This window comes from Vidua chalybeata, chromosome 1 (genome assembly GCF_026979565.1).
Source record: "Vidua chalybeata isolate OUT-0048 chromosome 1, bVidCha1 merged haplotype, whole genome shotgun sequence".
Lineage (NCBI taxonomy): Eukaryota > Metazoa > Chordata > Aves > Passeriformes > Viduidae > Vidua > Vidua chalybeata.
This window is the reverse complement of record NC_071530.1, coordinates 45,579,143-45,586,852: the sequence shown is the minus strand read 5'-3', so window position 1 is coordinate 45,586,852 and position 7,710 is coordinate 45,579,143.

Genomic DNA, 7,710 nt, shown 5'->3' with positions numbered 1-7,710 from the left:
CAGAGCAGCACTCGCTCACCACACAGCACTATTTTTAGATATAAGGCCAGAAAAAATGAACTCACTTTCTGAAAAGGGCTTTCTCAGAAGAAAATGAGATAAAATGTTTTGGCAGTATCCTGTCATCTTTGCAACAGAACTATTTTATTTTTTTCTAACTAGAGTTTATTTGATTTGAGAAAGTGTTATTTAGAACCAACTAAATGTTTCATGTAAAGTATGTGCTCCCATTTTTGTTTATTTATTATTTTTTTAAATTGAAATAAAGCTTATTTTTCATTTCAAATTGCATGTATTTAATACTTCCTTTCCTTTAATAATTAATTTATTAAATTGATTTTATTAAATTATTTAAAATTGTATTTTTATTTTAGTTGTTGGTTGCTCTTGTTGGTTGCCATTTCTTTTGGAGGCTGCATCCTCTGGTGGGTTGGTTTGGGTAGATACGGAGAGAGGTGAGGGGGAACTTCCCTTTCACCTCAAATAAAATGGGGACAGGCTTGGGTGTTCCTCAGGAACCCTGGGAATGGTTTTGCCTGAAGGTGATACCACCTTTGCCACTTGCCATGATGGGGAAAATATCCCATATTGGTCTTTACCTTAAGGGCTAAAAATGGCAGACAGAGGCCATATGGACACTTCCCTTCATACATGAGATTAATGGTGGCAAAGCAGCTGCTAATTACATCTGTAAATCTAGTTTTCTGCACAGGATAAACTGTTCTTAAATGAGATTCATCACTTGGTCTCAGGAGTATGAACTGCAGGATCTTAAGCCAAATTTTTTTAGCATCTGCTTCAAATTCATTATCACAAATGGTTTTTTTATTTAAAAGGTGCTGTGTGTTTTTTTAAAATAAAGGAGAAGTAAACTAGTGGTGTGTTTTTCCTCTCAGAATGGTACTTTTATTTAATTGCTAGCTTCTGGAAAAAGTAAGCCAGGAACAAATGCACAGAGGTGTTGTTTTGTAATACAGGGTTAATTTCAAAGGGAAAACAAAAACCCCTACTGCCCTACAGTTTAGGCTGCTAAGTAGAGTTTAGCTCATACTAAATTCTGCATGTGCACTGTGGCCATGACAGCCTGAAGTTTTCAACTTTGAAGACCTGGACATCCACTGGCAGCTTCTCCTGAGGCAGAAACTATCAATTAGGCTACTACTGGAAAACTATCCCTGCTCCCGATATCCTCAGAAATGAGGGCTTTAAAGAAAAATGCAGTGATCAATGTTTTTGTGTAAGAATTATTATTTTAGTAAGATGGTAGATCAACAGCTTGAATATTTTTAGATTTCACATTTGCATAGTAAATGAAAACTGTTCTACATTCTGCCAAATCAAACCTGTTTAGATACTTGTTAATTCCTTTCACAGCTGAATGCTTTACCCATTCAAAAGCTTATAAGCAGTTAATAGGTTTTCCCATGGTTTCCTTAAGTCAATGAGAGTTTATTTAACAAGAGGCAAACCCTAAAAAGTAACCAAAGGCCTAATAAAATATTCTAGTATGATTGTTTGGTGAACATTTTATAGGTTAATCTTTCAGAGTAATAAAAATAAGCAAGCAATTAGATCTTCCTCTCTAATTTCCCTTCTCTGGGTTATTGAAGAACAAATTTCTAAGTATCTTAAACCAGCCCAACAGGGCATATGGGTTCAAGTATGTGTCTAATACCTCAGAAGACAGTATTTTTCCTTGATAATCAAACATCTTAGGAAAATGGGCAACTGACTATATACCTAGGTATTCTGAAATTTTATGCATTTGCCTCGTCAGTTCTGCAGGTCAAACTCTCACGTTCCTAGGGTTTTTTTTATGGTCACCCATTTGGTTAAAGGACAAGAATACAGCTTCAGCTGAAAGGAGTCGATGAATTTCTGTATAAGTGCTTCCCAATACAGCTTGTGGGGAATCTGTGCCCAGCTTATGGCTGGGAAAGTAGCACTTCTGGACCTAAGACAGCTCAGGCTCCAGAGGTTGAACCATGCATCGATGAATCTGCTCCAAACACCACTGAAAGATGGATTTTTGTCATCACCCTTCTTTCTTTTCCTACTGTTGTATTTTCATGTCTTGTCTGCCTTTCTCCCCACGCTCACAATCAACAAAATTCAAGACAGAGGTCTCCAGAAACCGATTTTTTTTGGTGAATGTTCTCTCAATGTTGGTGTGAAATACTTATAAACCTCTGTCTACAATATATTTCTTACTCTAGCCTCACCTGAACCTGCCTGGAATACAGCAAAGCTGCTGTGTGAAGTTTGCTACTGCAAGATCCTCAGATTTTGCCACAGAACAGCCACAAATCTGCTTCAGTGCTGAATGAAGTGGCAGTACATGAAGTAATTGACATCTCAAGCAGGAAAGGAGTGGTGTCATTGGCCCTGCAGGGAAGGTGAGAGGATGTACATTGACCACAAGGCAGCATCTCACTACTGAGCTCTTCCTCACCTGATGCAGCCAGTTCCTGAGATTCAAGACCAAGATTTTCTAGGGACCTCCAGGGTCATCCCAGCTCCCTCATTAGCACACAAATCAAAAGCTGAATATTTGCTTTGCTCACTGCAGTGTGGCCTTCAGGGCTGTCTGCTCTCCTTCTTTAATGGACATTTATCACCTGATCAAAGTCATGAGGTGGTTTTGTATCTGGCTGTGAACACTACCCATGTCTGTAGTTTCAGCAGGCTTAAAAATAGGCTACTCATATAGGCTGGCAAACAATTCCTCTGAATGTTTAAAAGAAGGCAAAGTTAATGATGATTTCTGTCTGTTTTCAAGCTCTCTGTATTTTATCTGTAAGGTTGTTTTTCCCTAATACTGTGCTTTCAGGAGTGTTTACCTTTCTCCAGAGATACACTACAACTACTTGCTGTGTTTGCATTCTTTTTTGGTGCATACATTTTAATTTAGGAACAAACCCCACAAACTGTTGTTCTTCTTTTTTGAAAGCAAATTCATTTTTCAGGCTGGGTATAAAACTTGTCAGTCTCTCACTGTAGGTACACAGCACCCCACCCACACAGCTCCTCCAAGTTCTCACTCTTCAATGGAACCAATTGTTTAACACTGTTTATAATCAGTGCAATTCCTGGAGTGTTTCCTGAAATGTGACTGTTTTAAGGTCACTTGTGGGTTTGGCTTTCTGCTCTGATGTATTGTAAAACAAAGTGTGAGAGCTACCTTGATAAAGGTGTGTTGCAGCACCTGTGTGTTGGTGCTCGGGCAGGTGGGACCTGTGCCATTGCCCATCTCCCGGGGTCTGGATCCCCCATGTCAGCATGGCTTGACACTCAGGGGCTTTGGATCAAAGCCTTCCCAGTGACAGAGCAATGTTCACATTGCATATGCATCCAGATGTAACTCATGCTGCTCTTGGACTGTCCTGCTCTAACAGTAAAGCAAATCTTTCACTGCAGTTGATCTGATTCACATCTTCATCTATGCACTCCTGAACTGAGTGTTTGGATTGGACATTTAATATTTAAAAAAATATTTCTGTTTCTTTTTGGTGATTTGGTGGAGTTTGCTTCATTTAGTTATTCTGGTTGAATAACTAAATGAAGTTTCAGCTCTTGTCTGCTGATCAACTTGGCAAAGCAGCAAGACCTAGTTCGTATCTAGAGCTCTGGCAACACTACAGTGTAGAAATCACTTCCCACAAGGGATTATTTAATTGACTTTCTTGCTAACCTTTTGCTGTAGGAAGGCGTTTACATGACAGCTCGTCCATCAGGTGTCTGAGGTCAGCTATCTGCTCCTGAAATGCCTGTCTTTCTCCTGTGACTGTAGAAGAGGAGTAAGTTATGTCGGTAAGATCCCTTGCTCAGTGCTTGTGTTTGCACAGAAGTTAATAGAGACCTCTGGAGATCACCAGATTGCACCTCCTGCTCAGAGCAAGGTCCCATTGGCCAGGGCCACATATCCAGTCAGGCTTTGAGTATCTCCAAGGATAGAGGCTCCACAGCTTCTCTCAGCAACTTGTGCCAGGGTCTGACTACCCTCAGAGAGAAAAAGGATTCTCTTTAAGCAGAATTTCTTGTATTTCAGTTTGTGCCCATGGCTCTGAGATCCCCTGAGCCTTCTCTTCTCCAGGTGGGCAGTCTCACCTCTTGCTCTCTGCTCACACAACAGTTCCCCAAATCCATTCTACTTCCCTGCACTCACTTCACTAGGTCCATGCCCCTCCTGTACTGGGGAGCCACAAACTAGACCTGGCACTCCAGATGTGGCCTCACTAGTCCTGAGAAACATAGAAACAGGGTAAACTATTGAATGTCAGAGACCTCACTTTTGGGATCCTTGTTAATGGGTGTCATAGAAGTTACTGACACTGCAGTGCTGCCAAACTGTCCGTGGGACATTTCTGCAAAGCAGTAGGGGTTGTAGGTTTTATTTCCCCTCCGGCATTTTCTTTTACAAGCTGCTGTGCTTCCCAAACAGCGTTTTCTAAACAGAGCTTCTTCAGACATGTTCTCCATTGCCAGGCTGGCAAGCAGCTCAGGGGTTGTGTTCTCTGCCTCAGGCTCAGGGCCAGCTTTCTAAAGGGCTGAGGCGAGAGCAGCCACGTTCTGTGAGCAGCACTTGGCCTCACCTCGTGGCAGCACAGCCTCTTGGGTTTCTCTTTCCTTCCTGGATGGATGCTGCAGGCACTGGGGTGCCTCGTGGCTGCTGCCAGCTTGGGTGGCCCCAGGCTTCAGCACAGCAGGACAGGAGAGTCACAGGGAGGTGATGCAGACACTCACCTCTCTGCACAGCACAGGACAGAGTGGAGAGACTGCTGGGTGTGAGGCTAAAATGGCTGTGATTTGTTTTCAGCTGTATTTGGAACAGCCCCAGCTGTTACCTTTGGACTCCCTCTGGGTGCTTCTATATATAAAAGCAATAAACCACCTTTTTTTTGTTGTTTGTTTTGTTTTGTACACCATAGCTTGATATCCTCTCATCTATCCCCAAGGAATTTATTTTTATGCTCTCCATTAGTTTAGTGACCCCCCCAGCAGGTTTATATTTATGCTCCCAGGGGTGTTTTGGTTTAGCCTTGTTTGCTGAATCTCATAGATCTGTGCTTCTTCCCTGTCTATGGTGTCTTCTGAGAAATGTAACTTTAATTTAGCTTTTTATTTTATTTGTCAAAGGAGAGATTGACAGTGGGGTTCAGTGCTTACACAGGAGAGAAGGGAACAGTAAAGCTGATAGGAATCACAAGACCCAGTGGTTCAGGGGCAGAGGAGGTCCTTTCCTTTCCCTAGGTCCTTCCCTAGAATGGTAGACCATTCTACCAATGGTCTCGTTCTGCAGCCACAGAGGTGGGAAGTTTGTTCCCTTGTGTCAGGCAGGTGCAGAGGTGTTGAGGGACTGTTTCTTGCAAAGGATGACAGGGAGAGGGTGCACCTCATGTGGAAAGAATCTCCGGTCTGAGTAACATCCAGCCTGGGTGGGCATGCACAAGGAGAAGAGGCATGGGGTTGGATTTCTTGTTAGGACTACCTAGTCCCACAGAAGTGTTCAAGGCCCAAAACAAGTTTTTGGCTTACAACTCTCAAATTTTACCCACCTTTGCCTACCCGGCTCTTTCACTTACTGAAGCCAAAAGCAACCTGGCTGCTGAGGTGTGTGAATACTGTGCTGTTCTGGCCCTTGTGCTGAGAGCCTTCAGAAAGGCATTACTTGTTTTATGGTTAACCATTTCACTCTGAACCATTTGGTCTTTTCACGGACCTTCAGGCAAAGACCTGGACTAGGTCCTGAACTTCCGGAGCAGGGGGAATTGGGGTAGGGGCCATCAGTGGGGTTCCAGCTCTGTTGAAGTCAGCTGTGGATGGTGTAGGGCTGAGGGAACTCCTGTAGGCTCACCCAGTAACTTTAATTCTTTTGCTTATATAAATATATGTACGTTTCATGTTTCATCTTTCCTCTGCTGTGTCACAGAGCCACAAGCAGCTGAGCATTGCCACCAGTGGCACAAGGTCTTACACAACATCCTCTATTTTTAATAACATGAGGTTCATTAGGGATTGCAGGCATCACAATACATTGTTTCAGACATGATCACTTCCACATTTCCTCTTCCTCAGGGAAGAGCTGAGGTTTCTTTCCATTAGTCTGCATGGCTTTGGTTGAGACCACACTTCATGGACAGCAGATGTTCCACTCTGGCTTGAGTGCCAAAGGATTTAATGGAAGATCCAAAAACTGATGCTTGTTCTGGCCCCCAGCAGATGGACCACATGTGCTCAGAACAGTTTCCCTATGGAGGCAGCCAGCGGCTGTCCCCCGTTCAATTCCTCCAACCTGGCATTCCCTGTGACCACAAAATACAGGGTTGACACATAAAATAACATTGCTGTGGTAAGCAAGTATGAGGAATCTTCTAGAAGTTCCTCCTCTTAGGCTTTTCAAAGAAAATTTGTAGATCATATTGTACAGTAAGAAAATTGTAAGACTAACAGGAAACTTAAAAATGTAGCACTGAAACGACAAGGTCATTTTTGTCATCCTGGATCCAACAAGTACAGCAGGGGCAAAGCCACCCTTCCCTGTGTTCCTCCCAGCTTCAGAAGAGCAAAGATCTATGAGGAATGGTGCTGGCATGAGTTTAGCTTTGTGAAAATACAGAGCAAGAGAGATACAACCAAGAAATCTGCTGAGAGTGACTTGTTATTTTTTAGATTTGACAGGCTGACTTCTTCACATCCTCTCTGGGAATATCCTTTGGCATCCATCTCCATGGCTGTTTTTCAGATTCACACTCCATACCAAGATGGTCCAGCTCCAGCACCCACAATTTCCCTGAAGCTCAGCATTGCAGAGTCCATGGCTTTCACACTGTTCCTCTTTCCATAAAAGCCCTGTTTTTTCTCTGACAACACATTTGTATTTTAAGACCTTGTGGTTTATGACCTGTCAGGATTAAAGCCAGCAATGCTTCCAGTACTGCTGCTTTGCCTTCACATGTATCTCAAAACATGGAGGGAACATCTGCCAAAGGAACTAGAGGATTTATATTGAGACAAGCTGGCTTGTAGGGGGTAATCATGACCTACAGCAGTCTTGGAAAACGTCAGGAGCAGGGTCCAAAGTAATGCTCACTGAAGGGCTGTGCAAAAGAGACTTACTAACCTCACATGCAGTCCTGCAGCAGTTGAAACTTCACAAACTAGTGTGAGGCACTGTCTTCTACATGGATGGTCTTCTCTCCTACATGGGATGCTGGAGAGGAGGAGGGAGAAGTCATCACCACCTCAGTGGGTGGTGATGGAGAAGGAGAGGGACTCTTGGTGCCACTGCAGCCCTGCTCATTGTGGAGGAAGCGGGAGGCAGCCTGGGAAGAACTGGCTCCCTGCTGGGACCTGAGGTGCCACCTCCCCCAGCACCACTACTGCTGCCAAACAGGGCTGAGGGAGGGACCTTCCTTCTGGGCTAGCTTGAATTTCAGAATGAAATTTCCCAGCAGCAAGGGAGAAAAGGAAGGAAATCTTATTTTCCTATAAAAGGATTCCTTGCCTGTATCCTGTGTATGGGATGTGACTGGGATGATAACCGGGCAGGAGGGGGAGAATCCTATAAAGCGTATTACAGGGCGGGAGGCTTTCACTTCCTGCTCTTCCCCTCTGCCTTTGTTATCTCCAGCCTTCAGATATATCCCTGGAGCTGCTCTGAAGAGAAAGACAAGTAGAAGAAAGCACTCCAATCACACTGACACAACTCCA